General features: G+C 37.3%; 1 long non-coding RNA gene across 1 annotated transcript; it reads left to right on the top strand.

Annotated features, from left to right (window-relative positions):
• The first annotated feature begins 270 nt into the window (after positions 1 to 270).
• Positions 271 to 22,329, top strand: LOC131362504 (uncharacterized). The gene is made up of 3 exons (XR_009206204.1): positions 271 to 451; positions 1,252 to 1,299; positions 21,918 to 22,329. It is a non-coding gene; the product is annotated as an uncharacterized LOC131362504 (long non-coding RNA).
• The last annotated feature ends 5,592 nt before the right edge of the window (positions 22,330 to 27,921 follow it).

The raw sequence follows: 27,921 nt of genomic DNA on the forward strand, positions 1-27,921 counted from the left end.
CCTCTCTCTATCTGACAGTCCAAATGAATGCATGTCTCTTTCTCCTGACCTTACTCGTTCCTTCGCTGACTCATTTTCTTGTAGTGGTTTGCTCCCGCTGCGTGTCTCTCTGACGCTGAACCGATGTGAACTCTCACTTTATTACTTTTCTATGCTCTCCATCTCCCCCTCTTGCCCTCGAGCTGGCAGCAGCTGCTACCAAAACAACAGCTGGATTGAAGTCAGCCAAAGAGGGCAGGAGTGGAGCCACATAATGCAAGAACATGAGAATGAGAGATGGACTGCATTAGCAAAGGCTTGCACTACCATTTGCAGAGGGATGTTAATTGATGGGTATCCAGACAGAAGGAAACAATCCACCAGGTTTTTGGCTTTTCCAGAACCTTTAACTTATGACTTCATTAGTGAGATCCATCACCTCAGTTTATAAGGATATGGTTCACCTAAGAAGGTGAAGTATTTGAGTTCAACTCTTTAGTGCTAATGCTTTCAAATAGACTGTTTTTTATTATCTTCAAATATGTACTTAATCTGAGACCTGGACATTTTTAACGATTTGCACCTTGATGATTTGTACCTTGTATTGGATCTTATGAGCCTGGGATTTTTAAACATCTTTAGTGAAATTGGATATGTAAATAAGCTACAAAAATACATCCCTTTAATGTTACTTGAACAATATGACAACAGTCTGATAATGCACCTCCACACCAGATTCAATACATGACCTGAAATAGACTTAGGGGTCTTGGACCTGAGAGATTTAGGAGATTTAGCCTGGGCTGTACTGGATCACTGTCTACTTCAGTTGACACCACTTGAGAAGATCAATTATCTTAAACCAGTAGCTGTAAAGATGAGATTTAAGGAGCATTTGGGGTCTGTGAGGTATCGCTAGGGGTCTGTATAAGGGTCTTTATCAAATTATAACATTTATTATAGTTATGCTGTTTGACTGGTCAATTGACCGAATGTTTTCTAGCTTCAAGAATATTACTGAAACATTTGAATAATAGGCATAATATCCAAATAATTACATTAAAATAAATCTGTATTGATGGTCCAAGGGCTAAGAGAAAACTCCTTTCTTAAACATGCTAATCTACACTGCTCATTATAATACGGTCTAAAAAAAACAGATTTGGAGAAAACATGTTTTTTCACAGTTGTTCCACACGCCTGAAATGCAATCAACAAGCAAATTTATAAATCCAGTCCATTGTCTAAATGATTGCATCTTTTGTTTTGCAGTTATGGAGCCACAAGGGTTTAGAGCTATGAGGCTGTTGAAGCAAACAAGTAAGCAAAACCTAAGACCACCAAATAAAGCATGCATACCACCTGTCAAAACCATCACAACATTTACGTTACTCAATAGCTACTAAGCTCCATTTCAACAAACATATCACTGCTGATTTGACACAACTGGCAAACTTGGTAAATTAGTTTCATATTTTCCGCTTGAGGAAACAATAATGGCTAATCTCTCATTCAACTTTTAATGTACATAGAACATGTTAACACTTTCCCCATAGGAATGTGGACCACCTCATGGTAGACAGTCTTAAAATATTATATTCCAATATTCGGATGGGAAAAGACCATGATATTCTTTCTGTTCATTAGAAGAACAGACATATACTGTACACACCTTTTACAAAAAAAGTGGAATTAAGTTTTCACCCTTGACCAAAAAGGACTGCCATTAGTCTCAAGCTACTTCATGGTCCCATTTGCAGCTCATCTTTGTGTCATATTTCAAGAAGATTCTACAGCTCATATTTTCCGTCTTGCCTTCCCTCTCGAATGTGAGGTTTTGGCATCTTCCAGAAGGTTAATCAGTGGTTTTCAGATCAGCGTCTGTCACATGCCATGCTGTCATATCCAAACAAAGTTTTAACGATTCAGCTGTCAGCTGTGAGGGTGAGTCACAAGCTCAAAGGCAGGGTCAGTTCTTCTATCTCCCCGATCTACCTCTAAACACGCCACTTGTTCTGTTAGCGCTCCACCCCGACCACAAAGAGCTGACACTAGAAACGTCCTCCTACGCGCTCCCACTCTGTGAAATACAATGCCATCTAAGAAGCATCACCTTACACCATTTAACTGCCTGGTAACTCTAGACTGCATCCAAAACCGCTTAGAAGTGTACTAAATAGCATAACAGCTATACACCAATGTTAGGTGGGTGGATTTGGATCTAGTCTTAGCCGCTTTAATGTTCATTTGTCATCCATCTGTATTTGTCAACCAATTACTTGGACACTGAGTCAGGTTGATCTGTGCAGTTTACAACGGTTAGAGCAGCACTTGAAAGGTTATGTAATTGGCTGTGGTTAGTAAACATAGCACATGTTGCTTCTGGCTAAGTCACATTGACAGTGATCACATAAAGCAAGTTGCGTCCTCTCTCTCTCTATTTTCTTTTCAGCTGCCTCCTATTGTTAATTTAAACCAAACAGACATGGCAGAACATCTCAACAGCGGTTGCCCTTTTGTCGCAACAGCTGCCATCCCTGAGGATGTTTGTGTGTTTCTGTAAGTTTAACCCAATACCCTCTGACTCACTGCTCTTCTCAATTCACCGTAGAAGAAGAATACAATGTATTAAAAGCTCGCTGTGTTCCTCACAACTGTGATCTTCATCTCATCCCTTTTAAGCAGCAGGCAATTCACAAGCCTGACAATGAAGGTGAAGTTAGAAAGGCATTCCAGGTAAGAGATGAAGGGCAAGGCAGATCGTCTGAATAATTCGGACGGCATGAAATCGTTGTATCAGACAACACTACAAACCTTGACACGCAAACCACTATGGAGAATAATCGCAAAAGAGTATGCTTTTTGATTGACTGACTACCGTTTTCATCTCTCTTCTCATGTTAGGTTACCTCTTGATCATCCTTTTGGCACTATTGAAGCTCAAAAACAGAAATCTAAAAATATGTTAAAAAAAAAAAGAAGATAATTTTTGGTTTGTTTTTGTTTACATAGTTAAAAGAACTAAAAAGGGTGTTGAGCTGAAAAAAATAAAAAAAATAAATAAAAATAAAAATAAAATTTACTCATTAAAAATATGTATAAAATAAAATAAAAGCTTTAGAATTCACAAAAATCTCTCAAGCACAAAGATATTAATAGCAGTTAGATTAAAACACAGACCCCCAGTGATATCATTCTGCCATGTCATTATTTTCTTTCTCTTTTTTTTGCTTCTCCTGCAGTTTCTTTTCCTTTTTTTTAAAAAACTTCCTAGAAAGAGCACACCTGGTATTTTATGGATGTGGTTTGTTTAAAGCATGTGAAGGGAAAAAAAAAACTGCCCAAAGAAAAGTAATAAAGCATTCTTCCACCGTCATCCATCAGTTGGAATGGAAACTACACATTATATAATGCATTAAATAGTTCAGGAACTTGTCCTGTAGTGATGTGACTGAATACTCATATACTATTTAGATTGAACTGAATGCACTTTCAACAAATTCGACTCCACATATGAATAGGAGGTGTGTTATATTTGGGAAGCTTGCCAGAAGGCACCTTTTTTGGAAACTTTTGGACTGGGGTTTCATGGGATAAGACCAAAAAGTTCAGACAGGTTCGTTATGTGCGATAGCATTCATCCATTTATTCATACTCATTACCCACCTGGTCATGGTCATTGTGGGTGAAAAAGGCTAGGGAGATTATTGGTGAATGTATAAAAAAATTATAACTGCCTGAGAGGAGTCCTTTACACACCATTAGCATCTCTAGACCAATTATAAACTGGAGTAACGTAGCTGAAGTTGAGGGACTGTCCGAGCCAGAATTCCAGGCCATGCCCACTTCAGATTTAATCCAGAAACAGATGCGGAAACTTGGAGCGCTAAACGGATACAAATACAGCTAGTGGCATTGTATTACACAACCAACATGCTGGCAGCTTTATTTATCCACTAGCAATAATCAATTAGCTTAAATTAGCTTCTTTGATATTGCTTTAACGCGAACTAATTACTCAAGTGTCAGACTTGGGAGATTAATATTGCTGTTCTGATTATTCTCAGAGGAAGATGTTTGGCCTCTCGCGTCCAGTAACTCCTCCGCACTGACAGTCTAAATAATCATCTCAGTTCTTCAGGAGCTGAAGTTGCCTAAAATAATTGGCTTCCATTACTCCTACAAAGCTTGTTGTTGTTGGCTCGTATGAATTTTATGTTAGCAAATTTCCACTCCTTATTTCCGTTCATCCCATAATAGGATGCGCCCATGGTTTTTTGGATGGGTCAACTTGATCTGGGTTCAGTTCGTGTTATAATGTGTGTTCAAATTAGCTCGAGGCTCAAACCACTGACAGATCAAGCAGCTCGCTGTTCAAGGCCAGTTTGTTCACTGATTATTTCTGTAACATTAGCTGAGGAAACATATTTTTTTTCAAATGGTTATTGTATACACGTTGTACAGTTTCGGAGACTTCTAATATAAACCATATGTCCAAAATCACTTGTTATTCACTGCATTTTGTGTCATTTCGTGGTTATGTCCAAAAATCTGTGGTGTTTAAGTTACACTGTGCACTTAAATTGCAACCACATGGTATACTCTTATTTATATACTGTATGTGTGTGTGTGTATAGACCATGAGTCATTTTTTATTGGCTATGAAAAAATGCAATCGCCCCCCACAACCGTTTATGAATTCCAACAACATTAGTACGTGGAAAACATGTACCTCTGTGAAATATTTCGGAGCATTCCAAAAGACACATGTTCAAGCAACAAGTTTCATCATTCAGATTTCATGATGATCCTGTGAAGAAGAAAAAGCGATATTGTCATCTTACTTTACCAAGCCACTTATCAGTCACGTTTGATTGTATTTGACTGTCTGTTGTCTTCTCAAGCGATTAACATGGATGCTTGTTTTGTATATATGCTATTTTTATTATTTAAAAAAACACCTGTTACTTATTCAGGAGCAAAATGAAATCCTTTTCAGCAGAAATCTGACAAAATATGAGATTTTTAAATGGTTAAATGCATATCTACCTGGATTCTATGTTGACATACACCGATCAGGCATAACATTATGAGCAGTGAGAGGTGAAGTGCATAAGACTGATCTCCTCATCATGGTACCTGTTAGTGGGTGGGATATATTAGGCAGCAAGTAAACATTTTGTCCTCAAAGTTGATGTGTTAGAAGCAGGAAAAATGGACAAGTGTAAAGATTTGAGTGAGTTTGACAAGGGTCAAATTGTGATGGCTAGACCACTGGATCAGAGCATCTCCAAAACTGCAGCTCTTGTGGGTCTGCAGTGGTCAGTACCAATAAAAAGTGGCTGACACCCTTGAAATAAACCTCACTCATCCATGTCTGATCTAATGAATCTTACATGTTATATTGCTGTAGGTATTTTGGCCAGAATTGCTCATCGTTAAGAACTATCTAGCAATTTTGAAACCAATACAGTGATGTAACTGACTTTGGACTGAAAAACATGTTGTATATGTATTTAACTGGCTCTGTTGCCAACTTATGTCTACATACACCATTTGTATCTCCAAACGTAAGGAGATATTAGCATATCTTAGGTAGAGATGGCTTAGCTTCCACAAGAAAAATGTCATAAATGCGGACCTCTTGTGAAGGCTGAGCTCAACTTGTCATGAACATGGGAGCTAAACACCATACCATGAGTGGTCATTATGAACAAGGTATAACCAAGCGGATCCATTTTAAGATGGAGATTAGAAGCAATAGTCTTCCTGTAGTCCTGGACATTGTCATGAAATTTTATAGGCACCATCTGCAGTAGTGAAGCACTAGTATGCAAGCTTGTAGGCTCAGGAATGTGTTTTTGTCCTCATGCAGCCCACACAGGGGTCATCTGGGTTAAGTTCTATGTTAAGTACACTGAGGGCTTTAGCCTAGCTTTGCTTAGGCCCTGAACTCAGGTAGTGAGTAGTAAATATGTCCTGTCAAATCCCTATCGCAGACCCACTCTGCTGCGCAGAACGAGTGCACTTTTCTTTATCCTCCCTCCTCAGGAAGCTGATAAGCTAATGCCAGCAGTGCTGCACTCCTGCCCTGTTCACCCAAGGTCGCTGGCACATCTAACACCTTAAACACTTCTCTCTCTAGTCTGATTCGCTCCTCTCTGTTTCATCTCATCTAGATTTCTCTCTTCTCTCCTGGACGCAATTAAAAGCAGCGCCTTATCGGACAGGCATTTCTGTGCTTGGTGCTCTAAAGATTACACAGGGACCCCATAATGAGCTGACCTCCTGAAAGAAATGACGGGAATAATCCTGAGATGAAAAGGAGAAACATATTGTGTGTTTGCGTGTGTTTTGTGCAGCACTAGCAGCTGTGCTTATTAAATAAAGTGTTACCATCATGTCAAAAGTTAATGAAAACAGGTCTCTCTCTCTCTCTCTCTCTCTCTCTTTTTGTCTCATCCTGTCATGGTTGAGGGGTTTTCAGGGACAAGGGGAGTTCCACTTGCTGGTTAAAAATACTGCTGAGGTCATAAAACACTCTGAAAGTCTTATGTAAACAGGACACACTAAGAAGAAAATCAGGCACGACTGTTTTTAATGGTTGTTGTTTTCTTGTGTTGTACTGGTCAGTGAATCAGACTTTCCCTCAAACAAAATCTTGGCTCTGTATTCTCGGTGAGTGCATGCAAGTGCGTTATGAGGTCATATGTCACCCATTTAACAATTAAGCATTGACACTAAATTTAGAGTTATGCAGGAATGTGCAGCTGCCACTCTCCTCTGTTCCAGTGAAGTTTCCACAATAAATGCCAGCACCCTTAAAGAGCTAGACAGATAGAGGCTGGGTGTTTATGCCATTAATCCTGTAATCTTCAGGCACATTATGTAAGTAGTTCATGAAGGTCAGTAGGTCAAAAGGTTCACGGGTTTGTTTGGATAGGAAAGACTGAAGAATTATTCTAAAGATAGAAAAGACTGAATAATGGAAAGACAGGGCTGGATCTTTTAATCTCTAGACCAGCGTGAAAAACTATACAGTTTAGCGAAGGCATCTCAGAGACCGTGGCATTGTTGATGGTGCCAGATGGTCTGGTTTGAATATTGTAGAAACTACTGATCTCAAGGGAATTTTCGCACACAAAAGTATCTAGAGTTTACATAGAATGGTGCAAAAAAAAACCCAACAAAACAAATATATCCAATGAGCAACAGTTCAGTAAATGGAAATGATTTGTTGATCAGAGAGGTCATGGGAAGATAGCCAGACTGGTTTAAGGCTATGGGAAACTCAAATAACCACTTTTAACAACCGTGGTGAGCAGAAAAGCATCTCAGAGATCACACGGTGCTTAATTATGATGCAAAAGGGCCACAACATCAGAAAACCACAACAGGTTTTGCTTCTGTGAGGCCAGGAAGAAGAATATGATACAGTGGATTAAGAATGACCAAACTTGAAGTGGACACTGAAAAATTGCATTAAAAAATAACATCCTATGAGTTGCTTATCGGACTATCCTTATAAGCAAGGAATTGTGTGTGTGTGTGTGTGTGTGTATACAGTATATATATATATATATATATATATATATATATATATATATATATATATATATATATATTTATATATATATGACAATTTTATTAGAATAAAATTCCCTTACTTAAACTTCCCTTACATCACTCTGTCCTTAATATTGAAATGCATCTTTAACAGAAATCTAAAAGGACACCATGCATTTGAAAGCACAGCTGCTGTTTTTGATTTGTGTAGATGTTATTGGAATTACTTGTGTGTTGCGAATGCTAGAGAGAGCCCGAGATGCTGTCACTTATTCCCAGAACTGTAAATTCCCCTCACAGGTGTGTAAACACAGACTTTCCGTAAGGATGTCAGAGCTGGTATTGGTTCAGAGCAGAGCTTCTAGCTTCACTGAGGTTATGAAAGCTCTGAGAGCACTGATCTATGTATTCGGGTGGTGGTTTTATACTTTTTTTCCCCTCTGGCATCCCAGTGACTGTGACTATGACATTTCTACTGACCATGAGTGCTGAGCTTTCAGGATCTGTCTTCTACTCACTCTGTGGTAGTTATGTGAGAAGATGAAAGTTTCTCAGGATTAATAATGTGTTGGTCTGTAGACTGTTTTCAAAACTGTTTCTCATGAGCAATGGCCAAACAGCTGCACTGGGATTCTTTCATGGTTTCGCTGCCTGTGCCTGTTTCAGTGGCCACAAATTAAATTCCAGGCACAGTGCTGGCCAAGATGAGAAGCTTTTTCGCTCATCATGGAATTTTATATCCGCAAAAAGAGACAGTTGATGTGAGTTTGTTGGATTTTTTTTGATTGCTGTTGTCAAACTATATCAAGAATATCAAAACGAATAAAACACGAAGTGGAAATCTTTACTCTGTGAACTTCAGGACATTCACCTAAAAGTCATATGGTGTTTGTTCCTGGCAACCACAATTCGTTTCTCCTTCATTTTCCTAAATACCAACATGAATGGTTGAAGTCTTCCTCTTCCATTTTGAAAACTGTCTGACGCATTGCAATGTCAAAAATGTTTCAATGAACTTTTCTGAATGGAAAAAGGAGCATAATGTTTATGCATCAGCATGCATTAGTGTGGTTGTATATTAACGTTTGATTATTATTGAACACAGTCAAATCCTTATAAATGCACCTCTCCCAGTTCTTTTTGGGCTTCAATGCAAGTGCTTTTGCTTTGTTTAAAGGTACTAGTCTAAATGTTATTGGAACACCCCTTTATGGACACCCCTAAAGATAAAACTTCACAAGAGTTCACTACAAATGGCTAGTTTTAATGTGAACTTGAATGAACTGCTCAGAACAGTCAACTTACTAATACAAGGAACTTTCCCAGATTAAATATTGATGTAATTTTGAACTCTGAATATGGCTTTAAGTTCCGTGATAATATATAGTTCCGTAATTATGTATAGAATATATAGTTCCACGATATTAGAAAAAGAATACTTCAGGGTTTGTTCAGTGGCTCTTTTATACCAGTTTTATACAAGGTTGCACCTAGAACCCTTTCTTACCAGGAAACACTTTGAGGGTTCCTCCAAGAACGAATACCAGGGCACATGGTTTGACTTGTGAATATGGTTCTACTGTTACTGAAGTTTATCTGATTGGCTGTAGGTAGGTAGCAGGTAGTATTTCTTCCTCACAGTCACAATGCCCAGTTTCAATGCTCAGATTACTGTCTGTGTTGTTTTTTGCATGTTCTCCAGGTCTACTGTTACTGTTATGATCAGAATAAGGCAGCAAGGGTGAATGAATGAATGAATTGAATGGATTGGATTAAATTGAATTGAATTGAATTGAATTGAATTGAATTGAATTGAATTGGATGGATGGATGGATCAATGGATGGATGAATGAATGAATGAATGAATGAATGAATGAATGAATGAATGAAAGAATTGAGTGAATTGATGGATGGATGGATAGATGGAAGCACAGATGATAGATAAATTGAATTGAACCTAATTAAATTAAATTAAATTAAATTAAATTAAATTAAATTAAATTAAATTAAATTAAATTAAATTAAATTAAATTAAATTAAATTAAATTAAATTGAATGGATGGATGGATGGATGGATGGATGGATGAACTGAATGAATGAATGAATGAATGAATGAATTAATTAATAGATGGGTGAATGAATTAAATGGATGGATGGATGGATCGAATGAATGGATTAATTGAATGTATGAATGGATGGATAAATTGCACTGAATTGAATGATGGGTGGATGGATGGATGGATGGATGGATGGAGAGATGGATGGATTGATTGAATAAATGATTGAATGAATGAATGAATGAATGAGATGGATGAATGGATGAATGAATGAATAGATGGGTGAATTAATTAAATGTATGGATGAATGGATGGATGGATAGATGAATTGAATGTATGAATGTATGTATGTATGTATGGATGGATGGATGGATGGATGGATAAATTGAATTGGATAGATAGATAGATAGATAGATAGATAGATAGATAGATAGATAGATAGATAGATAGATAGATAGATAGATAGATAGATAGATAGATAGATAGATAGATAGATAGGATGGATGGATGGATGGATGGTAGGATGAATGAATGAATGAATGAATGAATGAATGAATGAATGAATAGATAAAAACTTGAGACTTTTGGATGTTTTTTCCAACCAGTGCACCTGCAGCTAACACAGACCCAGGCTGACAGCAGCAAGAGTGGGTGTAATGTTTTATACACTGCAGAAACACTCCATTAATCAAGTGTAACGTAGCTGGTATAAACTGGTTTGCATTCCTTGTATAATCTCCTAATAAGACAAGACAGCTCCGAAAAATTATAACCCAGAGTGATAATCATAACTGCACTTCATGAAATAACAATCGAAATCAAAACAACATAATTAAGCTTGAGGAAAATGGTTTCAAGGCAATTAAAGTTGTTGTCTGAATTGCTAAACTTTTATTCTTTTTGTTAAGAAAAGAAATTATGTAAGAGATTTTGACAGCATTCACCTAATCACTAGTTATTAGCTTAATTTTCCATTAAAATCACGTGAACTCAGACAGACCAGGCAGTGAGGCTTGTGCGGAACAGAATAACAACGTTGTCGGCTGAATAGTTGTTGAATGAGACAGAATCTGTGCTACATACCTCCTGCCTCAAACAAGCAAAGAAATAGGAAACAGGTGACAAACTTGAACTTCCTGTAAGTATTAGCCATCTGGTTAAATTTCTTTTACACATGGACAAACTAATCAGACAGATGAAGATATATGTTTCACCTAAAAGAGACATAAATACCACTGACCTTCTTGCACTTTGACATCAGGGCTACAGCACAGCACCAAGACAGCAATAAAAATGAGTGCAGGATGTATGAAATGCTGCAAAGGCCAACATTAGCGTTAGTAAAATCCTATGAAACCGACTACATCCCCTTCATTCATTTGAATCCTCCTTTTTACTTTTTTATGAAGCCTGCTTCAGGTACTGTAGTTAGACAAATAACATCCATCCATCATAATTTATCAGCGTTACCCTTTACAATCATATTCCTATCATCTGTGTTCCTTCTGTTTTTATAAGAAGAGCCGGACGTTGCGAAATGTGATACTAAGTTGTGCCTTTGTAATATCATTTGTCATGAAATGACAAATGTGATAAACGAAAGGCTTTCTCAAGAAAACGCCATTTTATTCTCATCAGGTGTAAGAGATGCATCTGTTTTTAACCATACAGCTGCTCAACAGTGATATAATATATGGAACACTAGTTTCTTCCTGTAGCCCATGAGGACACCAAGAGGGAGCTCTATCCCAGGAACAGAGGACACAATGTCCGGGTAACATCCTTGCATCGAATTCCACCTAGCTGCAGTCACCTAGACATCATACATAAGAACAGAATGGTCTGTAATAGAAGGAAAATAAAAGTAGAGTGAAGATAAAGGTGAAGTAAAGATATCATTCTTTGTGCCTGATTAAGCTTGACAGTGTATGATTTAAAAGAAGGTTTTAAAAAGTCCAGAATTGTCGGAGATCCAAGGAACAGCTGGTCCTGGAGTCTGCTGCACTGGATGGAGCTTTATAGTTAATAAAATGGGAGCACATGGGATGAGGGAAATGAGGGAGGGTGGAATCGATTGTCAGCCAAAGTCGTGCATTTAGCATTGCGCTAAATCAAAGATCGTGCTGATGCACTTTTCATTAGGATGTATAGAACAATTATTTATTGTCAGATGTATTTATTTTATACCAAAAAACAGCATTTAATGAAGCAGTTGTGGGTTTAAGTGCTGAGCTCAAGTACCAAACAGTGACTCAGTGATTTGCAGGCTGGTTACTCAACCAGTGAGTTACCGCTCTTCTAAACCACATCACCGTGTACGAGCAGAGAACATTCCCATTCCAAGATGCACACATCACTAGGGGTATTACTAACAATTTGGAATACTAAGACCTGCTCATCTTCATTATGTCAGTGAATCTCCAAACCACACCACCAACCACATCTCATTTGATTTCATTGCTCATTTTTGACATCATGATGTGGTCATGGTTTTCCCTTTCACTGGAACCTTCTTCTGGAATCTCAATCTTCCTCCAAAACCCAATGAGGGCATCTCCTTGGTGAGATTTGAATTGATTTCTTATTTATCCAAGACGTAAACCAAAGCCTTTACAACTTATCCACCATTTTCCCCCTTCCTACTTCCGGATTCAATCACAGTAATGTGAACACCTCACCCAAACCACATCTCATTTTTTTTCACCTCTCGTACTCATAACGTTTTCTACCAACTTCTTGCAAATTAAGAGATTCTGCCACCATCTGTGACAGGAATGATGATAGCTTAGGTCTTCGGGTGCATGCTAGCAAGGAAAAAGAGTGTCTTTTAGGTGGAAGGTGTGATCTACAGCTGAAAAAAAGGTGGCTTGAAAAACAGGAGATAATTCAGAAAATTGCAGCAGGGTTGGAAAGTATCACATTTGCCTTGGTGATAATATATTCAGTTTTTGAAATGTCTGAGTCTTACTGATAGAAAATAGTGGTGTTTGATGCCGTCGTTGAGGTGCTGCAGAGAGCTTATCCGGAGGTGTTAAAAAGCGCACACCATCTGTTGACCGAACGAGTCCTATATGGTCCAGGATATGGGAATAATATGGGAATATCAATTAGATCCTTCAAACCTTGGCGTGTAAAAAAAGATGCTTCTTATTTGCACACCGCTATGGGACTTGGAAGACGAGGTGTGTGGGTGTGAGAGGAGGGGTGCATCTTTAATTAAACCTAATTGATATGCATAGAAAAAAGCTTGATATCTGTTTGAAAATTTGACTGTTTCTCTGAACATATGGTGCCTCAGATGGGGGAAACAGTTCTCTCTCTTTCCTCTATAAAATGAGGCCCTTCTCTGGGGAAAGGAATAGGCCAAGACATGGCCAAGTTAAAAACTGGCACCCATTTTGGCATCTGTCTTTCATTTCGTAGCTTCACTCTCTTTCTTTCCCTATGCTCTCTAGCAATTCTCTGTTCGAAGTCCTGTTGCCTATAAATCTCTCTCTCTCTCTCTCTCTCTCTCTTGTCTCTTGCTCTTTCTTAATAGGACATATGGAATGTGTGTGTTTGCAACTGACAGGTTGAAGTTGTTAACCTGCACCGACTGCCTTCTCCTCTGTTTATTTATTATTTCCCTCGTTCTTCCTCACATTTTTCCATTTTTGGCTACTCTGTCTGAATCAGATGCCATAAACTTCCACATAATAAATAAATTAGCCGTGTGTCCAGTGTCATGCTTCAGCAATTAGGATCAAATACATCAAGTTACACGACGGCCCAAAAAATGCTAATCGGCCTAAAAGTACAAAGTAAAAACTATAAAAGAAAAGTAATTTCAGTAAACATTTATTCCTGTTATCTTTAATGCGGGTTAAAATCAGATGGGTCATTGGTTACATATTGACCACCGTACTACAGTAGTTCAATACAATATGTGTTATGTTCATAACTGCTATTCATTTGGTTTTCAGTTTAATTGAAATTAGTTCCCTTGCAAAATATGTAAACCTTTGCAGATTAGGTTGATATATAGTAAAAAAATGAGTAAAAAATATATAGAGAGTACATTATAATATACATACATTATATAAATTATAAGGCATGATTTAAAGTCTGTATGCATTTTGCATCTAAATTATTAAAAAAAATTAAAGGTTCTGTGGTGGTCTGAGAAAACCTGTCTGATGTTGCTGCAGATTATTCTAGAAAACAATTATGAAAAATCTGGTTTTGACTAACAAAATAGATTATTTATTTATTTATTTATTTATCCATCCATCCATCCATCCATCCATCCATCCATCTCTCTATCTATACTGTGCATCTTACAGCTTGAATACTGGTGAGTAAAATAGGCCCCAGGTTCCATTTCCATGGACTACTTTAATTTTTTTAATGTCCAAATAAAAACTGAGTAGTAAATAATTCTAGTGTAAAAACTGTAGTTTTTATTATTATTATTATTATTATTATTATTATTATTATTACTACTACTATTTATTTATATTGATTTATATTGATTTTTGTTTTATTTATTTATTTATTTGCTTAGATATATATATTTTTTTAATAAAAAAAAACCAAAAAACATTTGTCTCACAAAAAAATTTATCTCACAAAACACTGAAGACTATGAGCAGAAATGTGGTTGTAAAATAACCAGTAACACAACTCCATCACAAAACAACCCAAATAAACATGAGGGCTAAAGTAAATGCAGGTCATAAATAAGTTAATTAAAGTGCAGATGATACAAGTCAAGGGTTGAAGGTTAAACTGCAATAAAAAAAATTATATTAAAAATAGTAATATATATAGGAACAAGGAACATGAATTATCTATCCCCTTGAAAAGGAAGCATTTTGGCAAAAAAAAAAGATCCTAAGGGTATTACCTGTCTTTTTTTTTTTTTTTTTTTTTGTAAATTAGAGCATTTTGTAGCCGTACAATTAATCTAATCACTGATCTTTAGAGTTCCACATAATGTTCCAATTATCTAAACTCCACTTAATGCTCCAATTTTCCAAGCGTTCTCTAATTTGCTGTTTCAGCAGATCTGTCTAATTGACCAGCTGTCATTCATTCAGTCAGCACCATGTCACAGAGTTACGTGCTACAGCATAGTCCCTACATTCCTGTTAGTGCTTTTGGGAAACTGTGGACATCCTGCAGTCACGGTGTGTGTGTGTGTGTGTGTGTGTGTGTTTGGCGGCATACAAATCTCCAATCATCGGTGTAAAATGAACCTTGTGTGGGCGTGTGAGTAGCTTGAAAGTGCTGTACTCAGTATCCTGGAAGAGATTCTTTATGATCAGTTAACAGCACAGTGCAGGCAAAACAGTGTAGGAGGTAGGAGGAAAAAGGTGTGGATAAAATAAATAAATAAATAAATAAATAAATAAATAAATAAATAAATAAATAAATAAATAAATAAAAACCAAGAATTAATCACCAAGTGATTTGATCTTTTAAAGATCAGATAAAACCTTTATTATTATTATTATTATTATTATTATTATTATTATTATTATTATTATTATTATTATTATTATTATTATTGTTGTTATTATTTCTGCTATTACTATTCCTACTGCTTTCTACTGTATGTTGTCCTCAGTATCCTGGCTTTTGTTTTGAGTCACCTGATTTACAGGGAAAACACTAATCAAATTATTACCTCAGTGAATTCTAATCCCTTCCCACTGCAAACACGCTTTCTATTGATGGCGGCTTAGTGGTCAGCACATTTGCCTCACACCTCTTGGCCTGAGGGTTTGGTTACCACCCTCTGTGTGCGGAGTTTGCATGTTTTCCCCACGCTTCTGGGGTTTCCTCTGGGTACTCCAGTTTCCTCCCCCAGCACAGACATGCATTCTTGGCTGATCTCCAAATGGTGACCATCTCTAAATGGTGTGAGTGTGTGTGTGTCCTGTAATGGGTTGGCTCCAGGGTGTCACCCAATTTGTGCCTTAAGTCTGCTGGGATTTGCTCCAGGTTCCCCATGACCCTGTGTCATGTAGTTGGTACAGAAAATGCATGGCTTTGTAGTTATGCTTGCCAGATTGTGTAATTTACCTCATCATTTATTGATTATTATTATTATTGTTTTCAATGGCCCTCTGGTGGTCCAGCGGCAGGATCCTGCGGTGCCGTGGCCAGGGTTCGATTCCCGGGCAGGGTGCCAACCCTGCCACTGAAGAGTTAACTCTCAGAGCCGGTCCCAAGCCCAGATAAAAAAATGGGAGGGTTGCAACAAGAGGGGCTAGTCTAGGTAGAACTAGGATAATATATATATATTATTTTCAATCCTTTTTTAGGTTTAAAAGTGGACATCTTCTATCTTGGGTATGTAATTTGAGTGATTCCATTAATGGACCGTCACTAAGCAACTATTAAAAAAATAAATAAATTAAAACAACATCAAATCTAAGGAAACATTTGATCCATTTTGTTAACCCATCTCAGGCAATCTCTCATCTTTTTCAAGGTTGCTATGAATGGGTGCTTTTAAATGATTAACAGAGGCAAGATTTCTGTGGAAAGCTGCTGGAAAGGGTTTGATGAACCCCAAAATAGTTCTTTCGAACCATGAGGAGTCCTTGTTCGCAGCTGAAACCCACTTGTTAAGTAGAACAATGTGAAATGCAACCTTTTAATCCTACGGTATAAAACTATCCAGTAGCATTTGATTAAAGTGCTTTGTGTTCAATCGAACATGGGGAATTTGATTGTAGAGCTCACTTATATGTGATATGAGGTGGTTTTGAAACATTTATTCTGCTTCCCTGTTCTGGTGTAATAAGTATCATTACTGTATTAAAAAAAAATAAAAAATTCTCTTTGCTCTGTAGATACAAGCGGTGCATTATTGCAGATTATGCTTTTAAATAAATTTAAGAGCCCGTGGAAAGCGATCTGAACGGATTTCTACACGGCTTACACGGCTCTTTCTGTTCTTCCTGGAAACTCCCTGGAATTGGATTAGGCCTCACCTGTAATTTACTTTGTATAAAAGTGCTTAAAGTGCTGTGTTCCCCGCAGAGACCGGATGATCATAGGAAGGCAATGGAAATCAATAGGTCAGAGGCTATCTCTGGGAAACACAAGGCCAGTCTAACGTGATTATAATGACTCTCATCCTCCTCTTGTCAATAGGCCGATGAACTCGATGAATACAAGTTGTGTGAGATGCGAGATGCAAATGCAACATGCTGTGAGAAGCAAATTCATTCTTTTCATATTTGAAATTGCTCGTTTTTTCAATCATGTTTATTCACTTTCTGGTGTTAATCCATTGTCTCTTGTTTTTATACTAACAAAATGACCATTATAGAAAAGGTTTGCTTCAAAAACATGGTCAATACCAAACCAAGTTGTTCTCGTATCAATGGAAGGAAACTCTTACACCTTAGTTCTTTCGTAATTCTAGATTATTATTGTTCTTGTAAGAAGGTGCTGTATTTTCTAACAGCGGGTCGGACTGTAGTTATAACTGTAATTCGAATCACAGGTTAATTAGCGAAAGCGCGCAGTGAAAAATATTTACATTCATCGTTATCCAGAGCGACTTACATAGGTCTCATTTATACAACTGATTACCTACGTCCAGGAGAAGCAGCTTTCCAGTGGCTGGATTTGAACACACAACCTTCCAATCAGTAGTAACCGCTTCCCTACATTACATTACAAAGAAATAAAGGTATTTGTGTCATATACGTTATAAAGTGAAATGCTGTTCACATTTCCCAGCTTGATATGATCCATGGAGCAGAGGGGATTCAAGGCCTTTCTCAGGAGCAGGCAGCTTGACCTTGACCTTCCAAACAGCAATCCAGAGCTTTAACTATTTGAGCCACCACTTGCCCTTCAGATTTGCTGCTCCTAGCTTATTTGCTTGTGATAAGGTGTTATTGATACATACTACACAAATGTACTGCCTTCTTATATACATAAATAATGAATAAAACCACCAGGAACGTGCTGTTATAGGAAAATAATCAGTGGTTGATGTGAGATGGCTAACAATAAACAGGGTCATAATGACTGCCGCCAAAGTCGATTATTTTCCATTAACAGTAATGTGATGTTCTTTGTTCCTTAAACTGTTTAAAAAATTAAAAACAAGTTAGTCTCTGTTATCAGTTACGGTATAACAGCTTTAATCTCTCGTTCCTTTGGTGATAGAAAATTGTTTCAGGCATCACAGGCTTGTCTTTAGGTCCCTAAATGAATCTGTGACTGAAACACGAAGGAAATGAAAAGAGAGTAAGGTCACTTGAGGGAGAATGTGAACATGTAGAATAATAAATAATGATTTGCAGTGAGAAAAGCAACCACGTAAACATCGACCTAAGCATTTCATATAGGTAAATCTTTCCTAAAGTGCTGGATAGAGAATGTTATTGCTATTCTACCAGCTTTAATGTTCATGTCTGTTTTGTTTACTATGATTGGTGCTTAATAAATGTATAAAGCACGGACTTCTTCTTGCCGTTGTATTGATGTCCGTGTTCGTCTGAGAGGTGCTCAGAATGTTTAGAGGACACCGATACACTCGATAAAATCGTACTCGCTGACTCCACATGCAGGCCCGCTGATAATGAAGAGTCATTTAGGGGGTCATTTAGACTTGGCTCTGCCCTGCCGGATCATTAGCTTCAGGGAAGAAAGATCCATTCAGATCGACACGCACAGTCCCATAAAGCTCTGGCTCTTCTTCACACACAGCAAGACGAGTCATATGGTACAGATCGGGTTGCCGGATCTACTGGCCTCAGCTCGCGCTACAAATCATAATACTTACTTTGAATCGCTGTGGCCTGACACTCTGTTCTCTTCCTTTATCGCACTTTCATCTCTTTCTGATCGACAGATTGAGCTGGCGCAGGGGAAGTAAAATCAGAGAACTGTGGTCGAAAGGGTTTATAATGTAGTAATGAACGGTCGGGGTTGGAGAACAGTTGGAAGAGGGGGGTGTATGTGTCAATTACCATCTGCACAGCAAATGTACACTGATATCAAACATGTACATGGAAGTGTGTGTTTATGTGTTATGTGTGTACACAAGTGTGAGCGTTTGCTCTACTTTTATCGTCTTGTGCATCTATGTAAAGTATAAGCATGCGTATTCATAGAAAATATATGCACAGACACTTAACTTGAACCTTAACATGTTAAACTGTTCTAAACACATCATTAAGGTCATAGAAGATTTCAGACAGCTTTATAATATTTATATTATAGCCATATTTATTACTGTATATACAGTTTGATGCTCATTTCTGCCGCGGTTAGCAGTAGCTAGCTGTTTGTGATGTCCAAACACAATTTCACTGGGTTTTTATTTGTCATTCTTCTTTCTCTGTATATATCTTGTATACATGATTAGACTCGGACCTTGAGACAAGCCTCGTACCTCAGGGTTAAGGGTTTGATTCTTCTCTTTAATTCTTCTCTAACAAAACTTTCTCCTTATTTCCCATGAAATGAAGTTGTTCAGATGTTTACGGGCAGCAGACGCAGCACTTTGTCTTCACTTGAGTGTTATTATGTGAACAAAAAACCCTCAACATTTACAGGGAAAAGAGCTCCACTTATTTTGTTCCCATTATGTCAAAAAATATTCTTACGCAACATCATACCATCAGACGCTTTTGAGGATTAGCTTCGCTTCAAAGCGCTAGCTCTTTTCTAGCGCGTCCCTTTTTTCGACGCGCTCGTAATTAATATCTATTCCGAAGCCCGGGCATTAGCATGCAGCCAAGAAATCATCCCCTTTAATCTTTGCCAGTAACTGCGAGGAACCTTTTATGTTTCTTTTCCTCTATGTGTCTCTCTGCTTTTCTGGTACTGCTAAAGACTTTGAAGCACGCTGCTGTTCTGAGCATTTAATAGCCCTCATTTGTCTGTACTCGGGTTTGTTGTTGTAAAAGTGGACGGAGACGCTGAAGGATCAAGGCGAGGAGTTTATTTTAAGTGCAGCTGGAATGATGTGTGACGTGAAAATCTTCTCCGTTCGCTGTCTCTTGTGCCGCGAGTCATGTTCGAATGCAGATGTTTTGTGCTTCAAAGCAACATGTCTGTGAGTGTGTGCGCACATAATGTGGTCTTGATGGAGACTATGCTGCCTTTATTATGCCTCATGGTGCTTTTTGACTACACAGAATCATAAAGCCAGCATGTTGCAGGGCCAGGAGTAGGAAAGGCTTGAGGACTTCTGCATGCTGTATATTTGATTTACGCATACCCACGCCCTCTCGGTGCAACGTTAAGTGCATAGTTGACTGAAATTGAAACACAGCCACATCCTCAATTCTCCCTCCTCCACCTTGCACCATGGTTTTAAATAATGCATCTGCTCACCCAGGAGAGCTGTATTGATGCCTGATTTAGCCTAGAGGGTTGAAAGGTCTCTCTCCCTCGCTCTCTCTCTCTCTCTCGCTCTCGCTCTGTGCCATTATTTATACATCAGCACATGCATTTATACATATTATAGGGGAAAAAAACGTGTATGTTTCTATAATGGACTGCTTGTGTGATATATTTTAGACAATATGTTGAATTCAGCACACAGTAAATAAAAGAGGTTTTGTTTATGGCTCTAGGTTCGTCTCCTGTTTGACATCAGCGTTTTTACACTAATAGTGTGAGGGAACCTGGGACTTAATAATGCCCCATGAGCTGGTCATTTCAGCAGTCCATCTACAGTGTCAGGAAGGACATACTTTATAAAACATTTTCTATTCTGTACTTGGGATCTAATGCTGTGTGTGTGTGTGTGTGTGTGTGTGTGTGCTTAAATATCTTATTGGGGACAAATTCTTACCCCAAGTATAGGAATATGTCAAGCTTTTCTATTGGGACAAAGGTATTTGTTTGTTTAATACAAAAAAAACAAAAAAACATAAGAATCCCCACAAGAATCTGACAGTTTTGTGCATGTTTGTTTGTTTGTTGCTTATTTGTTTGTTTGTTTATAGAAACTGTAGGTAAGCTAAAAGAGGTTTCCCTCATGAGGACCAGCCAAATGCCCCTGCAAAGACACTTTTTATGTATGTTTGTGTGTTTGTTTGTTTGTTTATTTATGAAAGCTGAATCAATATCTGACACATTTGTTTTTGTGGGGACTTTCGTCTGGCTTGTTTTTCTAAACAAACAAACAAACAGGAAACAAACAAACAAATAGCCTCAAAGTTTTTACTTTTATTTCAGTTACTGTTTTTAATGAAGCAGTTATGCTTTGCTGTAGACACAGCATTAATGAGCTTTACAGTAATCTTTATAATTATTGTGTGTGTGTGTGTTTCAAGGTTGTTTTTAGTCTTTCTAACCTGCATTACCGGCTTCTACCTGAAGCCTTTCTCGATTCCCAAAACTGGTATTAGATCTTGCTGCTTAACGCAGAAACTTTGGCCTTCATTAAAAAAAAAAAAAGCCTTGGGATTAGTCAATTCTAGATATTGATGATAGATACTTGGTTCACACAGGTAATGATTTTACACCGCACCTTTACAGGTCGGTACTTTGTATGTTGTAATCAGTGTTGAGTTGTATTAGTGGCCAGTGGAAATGGCCCAGGTCTTTCACTGTTGAGCTAGTAGTAACAGTGCATCTAGAAGGATCTACTGTTACTACTAGTTCAACAGTGAAAGACAGCAACTTATCCCTTGAAAATCATATATCCAATATCACAAAAACAGCCTTATTCCATCTTAGAAATATTGCCAAGCTTAGGCACATTTTATCTGTATCTGATGCAGAAAAGCTAGTTCATGCATGCATGACCTCCAGACTGGACTACTGTAATGCATTACTAGGTGGTTGTCCTGCATCTTCAATAAACAAGCCAGAGTCCAGAATGCAGCCGGCAGATATGTTCATATAACCCCAATATTATCATCCCTGCACTGGCTACCTGTTAAGTTTAGAATTGACTATATATTAGCTCTACTTACGTACAAGGCTCTAATTGGTTTAGCTCCCACCTATCTCTCCAATCTTCTAACACGTTACAATCCACCACGCTCTATAAGATCACAAAATTCCGGACTTCTAGTAGTTCCCAGAATATCAAAGTCCACAAAAGGTGGTAGAGTGTTTTCGTATTTAGCTCCTAAACTTTGGAATAGTCTTCCTGACAGCGGGCTCAGACACAGTCTCCCAGTTTAAACATAGATTCAGCCTGGCATACATCTAACACTTCCCATGACCTTGCACTCCAGTACATCTGATTAAATGCACATTATCAACTAGTATTGCTAATATTATGAACAGCAGCTACGCTAATGCTGTTCCATTGTTTCCCTTCTTCTACCCATCCTGAAGCATACAGAGACTGTGCCGGCTCCGGTGGCATCCGGAGATGGACCAGCTCCAGCCGGGTTCTGCTTTGTGAGGTTCGGGGTATTCAAGCAGCGCCATGGACAACAACCTCCTTATTGATTTACATAACACTCTACACATGCTGTATCTGCATCACACAATTGTCACCCAAATGAGGATGGGTTCCCTTTTGAGTCTGGTTCCTCTCAAGGTTTCTTTCTCTTACCATCTAAGGGAGTTTTTCCTTGCCACAATCGCCTCAGTCACCTCAGGCTTGCTTACTTGGGATATCATCTAGGACTGTTTGTCTGTTTATATGTTTGTTGTTTTCTTATGTTGTTTCTCATGTAAAGCTGCTTTGAGACAATGCTCTTTGTTAAAAGCGCTATATAAAAATAAATTGAATTGAATTGAATTGAATTGAATTGAATTGAATTGAATTGAATTGAATTAATGTGCTGCTGATGGTCAGTCAGGACCTGGTTCTAGTCCTGGATGCTGTATTCTGGAGCATGATGAACTGAGGCTTGTTCAGGATCATACATCACAGCAGACCAACTTAAAGCTAGTGAAGGACACTGTAGATTTGTATTAAATAACTGCATAAAGCCTGTCCTCTTCTCATCCCATACACAGTATAATGAACATCCTTTAATACACTTGATACTGTTTACACTCTAATGAGGTATAATCCCACTATTCAGTGTTACTCAGTCTCTTCTGTCTCTTCTATTGCTTTATTAACATGACTATATACATTAAGAATATAAGTATTCTAGCGAAAAGAAAAAAAACTCTTATTAACAAATATATTATTTATAACATGGAGTTTTCAGGATCATAGAAACATAGGAACAAAGAGATGAATTTAATTAGAATTGAAATCTTAAGACAAACAGGGCTGTGTGTGTATGTGGAAGTATGTGTGTTTGATAAGATAAGATAAGATAAGATAAGATAAGATAAGATAAGATAAGATAAGATAAGATAAGATACACAAAAAATTTATACAATAGTACAAAAAATGGTGGGTTACTAACTGTCCCCCAGGTTGTGGCAGGCCGTTATTTACTGTCCTGCTCTCTATCATTTCTCCCAGCACGATGGGCAGTTTCTCAGTCTCTCTCTCTCTCGCTCTTATATCTTGAAATGAAAATGAAGCCCCCCCCCCTTTTTATAACTGTCCCTGTCTTTGTTTAGCTCATTAGGGTTCTCTTACAGGATTTCATCTTATGTTTTTCACTCTGTCCTCGGAACCATTGAAAAGCCATCAAAACTAAACATACTCACACAAATGAAGTTTCTAGCAGCCTCGCACCAAACATTTTTATTTCCTCTGATAAAAACAGACCTGAAAACAATTTTGTCAAAGCACAACTGATTTCCTTCTGTTTTCAATTTTGGGTTATCATTTATCTGCCCTCATCTATTCCCTTATTAAGAGAAGTGAAATGCTTTCATCGGCATCCTGTTCCCAAGTAGCAAAACAACACAAGATGCAAGATGGAGACAAGGCAGAATGAAATGTTTAGGAAGTGGTAGGAAGGAGCGAGCGATTTTACTCTTCAACACTGTAATGACTCTTTTTGCTCTAATGTGCCGCAATATGGATGGACCTGGCAAGGATGGGAGGGAACGTGAGGCGAGAGAAAACGCATGTCGTCGCGGCTTCTTGTCACTGTCAACTCTAATGAAAAATGGATATGAATCAACCACACACTAACACACACACCAACACACACACACACACACACACACAACACCCGCCTTCATTAGACTCAGCACTCTGTCCCATATAAGGAAGATTCGTAGAGAACTGAAAGTGTGGCCGCTGAGGCGTGTTTGTATACACAAGGGAAGCACAGCTCATCTCATCTGTGTGCTCAGTCAGGTAGAGAGATGTGTGTGTGTGTGTGTGTGTGTGTGATTTTTTTTTCTTTCTTGAATTGCCTCCTCTGCTATTTTCCTATGCTAATAACAGGGAAAGAAGGAGATGGAGTTGGAAGAGAAGGAAGAGAAAGAGGAGGAGGAGGACAGGGGTATGAGGAGAACACTGGCAAGCAATAAAGTGGCGTCTGAAAGTAACCTGTTTTGCATGATTCATTCTCTGATAGCTGTCACGTCTTTGCTGCCGTGCCGTTTTTGAGAAATTGCGGTTTAGATCACAAAATATTCCACGAACATATTCATGAATCTGTGAGATAATGTACAGTCCGCCGCCTCTAAAGCCACATCTATGTGTTTTCATCAAAACATCGACAAAAGCTCTTTTATTCGGTCTACATGTATTAGAGATGTTTGATGTTTGAAGGCCATGTATAGTAAAGACATTTATAACATGTTAGAATACATTCACAAGCCATCATAAACAATTTTTTCTTGAAAAGGTATTACAGTTTACATTTATAAAAGGTTATTGGAATTCATAAGTGGTGTATATATGACATAATTACCAAAACCAAGCTGAATTTTTTGTTAAATTGACCGATTATTAGAATAACTTGTTGTTAGAAAGTTGTATTTGTTAGATGTTTTTAAATAAACATTTATTTATTACAGGTTTATCCCAAAACTGCTATGCAGTCATATATAGATTTCAATTAGTGAGTTTACAAAAGTTGTTCTGACGTGTTTTAGTATATTGTAAAACTGTAGAAGAAACTGTATATGTACCACTGTAAAGGTCTGTACTATGCTGTAAAGGTTTGAGGTATTTGTAAAGTTCTATTTTTTTCAGTCATAAGTGACGTTTCTGTTAAAAACACTTATTAATTAAATACTCATACGCTTGTCTTTTTAAGGATGTATGTATGTTGTCAAGTTAATGTTTTGTAGTATGTGTAGTAAAGTTGTGCTTTATGTATGTATGCATGTCTGTGTGTATGCAAGAATGAATATTGTAAAGTTGTAAAGTTCAGTATTATACTAATAATAAAGTATATAATAAAGTTTTGTTTTGGTATGTATGTATGTATGTATGTATGCATGTATATTGTAAAGTTGTAAGGTTTAGTAGTATGTGTAATACTTTTTGTAGTATATGTGTATGTTGTGAATTTGTAAAGTTCAGTAGTACATGTAGTAATGTTTTGTAGCATGTATGTATATTTTAAAGATGTAAAGTTCAGTTTCGTGTGTAGCAGTTTTTTAGTATGCATGTATATTGTAAAGTTGTAAAGTTTAGTTGTGTGTAGTAGTTTTGGAGTATGTATGTATACTGTAAAGTTGTAAAGCGTAGTTGTGTGTGTAGTAGTTTTGTAGTAGTCATATATATATTGTGAAGTTGTAAAGTTTACTTGTGTGTAGTAGTTTTTAAATTTTAATGCATATTGTGAAGTTGTAAAGTTTAGTTGTGTGTAGTAGTTTTGTAGTATTCATGTGTATTGTGAAGTTGTAAAGTTTAGTTGTGTGTAGTAGTTCTTTAGTATGTATGTATATTGTAAAGTTGTAAAGTTTAGTTGTGTGTGTAGTAGTTCTTAAGTATGTATGTATATTGTAAAGTTGTAAAGTTTAGTTGTGTGTAGTAGTTTTGTAGTATTCATGTATATTGTGAAGTTGTAAAGTTTAGTTGTGTGTAGTAGTTCTTTAGTATGTATGTATATTGTGAAGTTGTATAGTTTATTTGTGTGAAATAGTTCTTTAGTATGTGTGTATATTGTAAAGTTGTGAATTTTTGTAGTGTGTGTAGTAGTTTTGTAGTATTTATGTATATTCTAAAGTTGTAAAGTTTAGTTGTGTGTCTAGTAGTTTTGTAGTATTCATATATATGTTGAAGTTGTAAATTTTAGTTGTGTGTAGTAGTTTTTAGTATGCATGTATATTGTAAAGTTGTAAAGTTTAGTTGTGTGTAGTAGTTTTGGAGTATTCATATATATTGTGAATTTGTAAAGTTTAGTTGTGTGTAGTAGTTTTGTAGTATTCATGTATATTGTAAAGATGTAATGTTTAGTTGTGTGTGTGTAGTAGTTCTTTAGTGTGTATGTATATTGTGAAGTTTAGTAGTGTATGTAGTAGTTTAATAGTATTCATGCATATTGTAAAGTTGTAAAGTTTAGTAATGTGTGTAGTAGTTTTGTAGTATTCATATATATTGTAAAGTTGTAAAGTTTAGTTGTGTGTAGTAGTTTTTTTAGCATTGAAGTATATTGTAAGGTTGTAAAGTTTAGTGGTGTGTGTTGTAGTTCTGACATATTTATGTATATTGTAAAGTTTAAAAGTTTAATTGTGTCTGTAGTAGTTTTGTAGTATTTATATATATTGTAAAGTTGTAAAGTTGGATTGCTTACAATCCAACATAAGAGTTAAATGTTCATAAGATTGCCATAAAGTGTATTGCTTTTGCATAAACAGTTATAACAATGTGTATAATTAAGATTAAAAGACCACGTGGACAGTGTGGTAGTGTTATTGTTTCCAACTCCATTAACCAACCAAGCTGTTTTCTAGCATGTAGACCACAACTACTTCTGCTTTAACTCCGGATAGATACAGACATTTGGAGAAGCAAACAGATGCAGATATAGATAATGCATTAGTGTGTTAATCAAAATGATTAAAAGAACATCAGACAAAGTGTAACTACAAGGGACATTTGCATTGCCATCATTTAAAACAAACAAACAAACATCAATTATTCTTTCATTTCTTCTTCATCCATATGTCAAAATTTGTACCTCATCCAGCAGGAAATATTCTAAATATTCTAAATAATATTTCAAGATTTGATTTACTGGATTTTATTTCCATTCAATGTTTCTTATGCAGGGATATAAAATTTGCATAATAACCAGTGGATGGACGCCCGGCTTATGTACCCGGTGTATAATCCCACCAGACAACTATATCAGCTGCTGCAGACTGATGGATCTCTTTATCATAGTGAAAACACATGCACACACAGACACACACACACACACACACACACATATTTACAGTGTCATATTTTCCAAATGGGTGCTGAAGAGAAAAATCAAGAAAAACACCTGGTCCCAATTGAAATTATAACAGCAGCTCTTAAATTCAACTCACAGGTTTATATTTAATGCAATATTCGTTATGTTATCTTCTCTGTATTAACAACTCAATTACAGAGACTTCTAGGAAGGGTTGTTTACAAAATAAAAATGTATGTGAAGTCTGAAAAGAGGCATTTATCAAGCCTTTATGGTCTCCAGTGCCAGATCTTTGTAACATGCAGGAAGGTTTTCAACACTTGACTGATTATTGCTGCTATAATATAAGTGATAAAAGGATCTAGCATGTTTTGTGGACATTTCATACCATTAAATGTAAATATAAATGTATAAAAAGCTATAATGGCTTCTTTCTGACAAATTGCTGTGATACAAGAGGAATAAAATTCTTCAGGGGATGCTATTAATGGAAAATAACTCATGCTCATTGATCATTTTCCTATAAATGCATGCCCCTAAGTGATGCATTCCTTATTCACATGTTAATATACATATTGCCTTCATGGTGCTTCCAGGAGTCTGAATTTAAAAGCAACAAACGTATTGCAAATGTGATGGAGTGAGTGAAGCAGATTGAGTGTGAGGACGTTATGATGGTCACGTGAGTAAGAGCAGAGCGTCGTTGAAATAATGGCAAAGCAAGAAATGGAAATTAGCAATGTGTTATGCAAATGAGTATGCAAATGACAGGGCACAGCGGAGGTAAAAGTGCCCTCTCTCCAATCAGGGAATCAAATCCATCTAGAGAAGGAAGGCATGGAGGGGTAGAGGGATGGACAGAAGGACGGAGGGAGGGAGACTAAATGAGGGCCGTGTACGCAGAAATGGAGGCTCCTTGCTGGGGGCTTAACTACAGGCTGGGGCCTCTCACGCTTGGGGCTCTTTGTCTCTGAGATTCCCAATCAGGCAGGACTCAGTCTGGCATTGCCTCCGGAGGGCATTAATGGTACACACACACACACACACACACACACACACACACTTGCACATGCTCGCACAAGAATACCTCCCCATGACTCCCTTCCCTCCCTCTC

This window comes from Hemibagrus wyckioides, linkage group LG12 (genome assembly GCF_019097595.1).
Source record: "Hemibagrus wyckioides isolate EC202008001 linkage group LG12, SWU_Hwy_1.0, whole genome shotgun sequence".
Lineage (NCBI taxonomy): Eukaryota > Metazoa > Chordata > Actinopteri > Siluriformes > Bagridae > Hemibagrus > Hemibagrus wyckioides.